Below are 2,651 nucleotides of genomic sequence, written 5' to 3'. Positions count from 1 at the left end.
CATGCCCCACCATAGGCCCCTTCCAGGAGTGCATACAGCAGCAGGGAGCCAGCTCCCCCTCCCTGGCTCTCCACCACTGGCTGTACTGCTGGCCACTCCCTCCAGCTCCAAATAGCCCCTTGCAGGCTGGAACTCTGTCAGCCTGCAAAAGGGAAACCTATGTTTTCCCATGTTTTTCCCCTTTTAAAAAGGTAAAAAGTCTGTGTTTCTCCCCTTTTAAAAGAAAAAAAACCGTGCTCTTCCATGACGAACAAAAAAACTTGGATCCCTGGTGATCACTGATAGTCTGGTTTCTTTCCTCCTCCACGACTTTACATTTCCCTCCAAGGGGGAAGAGGAAGAAAGAAAAGCACTGCAGGATGCCAGAGGACCAAACCCTTCCCTGTTGCACGCCACAGCGGATGTGCACACAGAAATGTGGATCCTGAGGTGGTACAGATACCCCCCCCCCCCTTTCGGACTGCACCAAGGGGGACTGCAGGCAAGGGGGACTTAAGTCTCCAAATCAGGTAAGAATCCTGTCTCCACCCCTCACTTGGCACCCCTTCCCTTCCCTTCCCCTCTGGCAGCAACATGAGCTCTCCCCTCCAAACTGCTGCTGTCCCTGCAGTGGGAAGAAGAGGGAAGAAAGTGTGGGGGGACAGGGAGAAATGCTTCAGAGCTGCTCCTGGCCCACTCTAGCTCGAAGCAGCAGCAGCAAAGGGTGGGTTCCTCCTCCCTCCCTAGTTCCCCTAGGTGTTTCCTGCCAACCTGAGAGCACATGCATGATTGGAGAACACACCTGCTACTGACACTGCAAATGTAATACATGTTCAGGGTCTCAGTCAACAAGAAAGATGCATCTCTACCCAGATCACATGGAGAGTAGGAAAGAGCATGTTGAAGGGCAGTGCAACATCTACAGAAACCTTGAACAGAACGTTGTTTAAGAATAACCTAAAAGGAAAGGCGGTAAAGCTACCATACTTATAAAAACAGAGTTTATTCTCCCAAACCTTCCAAACGCTTGAGGAAGAAAGAATAGCAGTAGATTGAAAGAGATGCTCTGTCCCCAATGTACTTGTGTCACAGGAGAGTACTAACTTAGACCCATCCTGGGCACTGTGTCAATATTCTTGCCTTAACTGCTTTATTGAGAACAAGTAGTAATAGTGTGATTTGGGTGCTAAATTAGTCTCGCTCTTAAATCAACATTAGTGGATACAGTATTTTGTACATATTCCCCGTGTCTGTAATTTTTCAAAACAAAATTATCCTGTCCTTTCTTTTAAGGAAGGACTGAGTGCTGCTTACCTTTACAGCATGCAATGGATAAGTGATCAGCAGGAACAGAACTCTAGTGGCAGACAGATTTTGGAAGTAAAACTCATAATAATCATAAAAATAGAAGGGTGGAGGGGGGTTAATTTTGTTTGGCTGCTACGGTGAGGCCAGGTTAAAGAAAGAGGAAAAAAAAAGAAAAAGCAAGCAAGTGTGTGGTCTTGGATTTAAAAAAATTCAAATTCTCACCAGTTTTTTTTCATGCTTCCAGCAGACAGGAAGCAGAATGAAACAGTGTAACTTGTCTCTCTTCCCCTCTAACATGTCATGCTCTGCAGCAGTGTTTGGACACTCCTCATCCCACCTAACATAACTGTTATTACTCCGGTTTGAGAATGGCAAGACAGGTTACATAAAGCCACAAACACAAAACAGTAGTTTTTATTAGAAACAACCAAGTTTCACCTACAAGATCCTGATCCTGGTAATGAGTTGTACTGCAGAACATGACTCAGACTTCATAAGGACAACTGTCTTAGAGCACCAGACATAAATGAAGCTGTTTTTCTGATATAGCATGAGATCACTAGCAACCAATGAGTCATGCACAACAGCATGGGACCGACCATTTCTCTTATTTTTCATCTTAATTCCCATTCAGAACAGCAAAAAAATGCTTCCCAGGCTGCATTCTCTCAAGGCAATTAGTGTACTCCTTAAGGGAGTTACATAAGCCTCATAAAAGACCACATCATGCATCTACTACCCCCAGAAGCATACTATAAAGCACTCCAAGATAATGCTCATAATGCAAGAGGAATAAGCGAACCAACACCAGCATGATGATATATAAAACCCTTTCCCCAGCCCACCAACTGGATGAATGCCACAACATCACATTTCTATTTTGTGTAGTTTCATAGTTTATAGTTTCATAATTTCTAGGGTCGGAAGGGACCTGAGTAGATCACCTAGTCCAACCCTCTGCCATGGCAGGAAAGAGTACTGGGGTCAAACGACCCCAGCAACGTGTACGTCTAGCCTCCTCTTAAAGACCTCCAGGGTAGGAGCCAGCACCACTTCTCTTGGAAGTAGGTTCCAGATCCTAGCCGCCCCGACCGTGACGTAGCGCCTCCTGATATCTAGCCTAAATCTACCCTCTGCCAGCTTGCGACTGTTATTCCTGGTCACTTCTGGTGGTGCTCAGGGGGAACACAGACTTCCCCAATGCCTGCTGCTCCCCTCTGACTAGTTTGTAACAGGCCACTAGATCCCCTCTCAGCCTTCTCTTGTGGAGGCTGAACAAGTTCAGGCCCCTTAGCCTCTCCTCATAGGGCCTGCCCTGCTGCCCCCTGATCATGCGAGTGGCCCTCCTCTGGACCCTCTCCATG

Source organism: Crocodylus porosus, unplaced genomic scaffold (assembly GCF_001723895.1).
Source record: "Crocodylus porosus isolate Cpor-Errol unplaced genomic scaffold, CroPor_comp1, whole genome shotgun sequence".
NCBI lineage: Eukaryota > Metazoa > Chordata > Crocodylia > Crocodylidae > Crocodylus > Crocodylus porosus.
Note: the sequence above shows the minus strand (reverse complement) of the source record.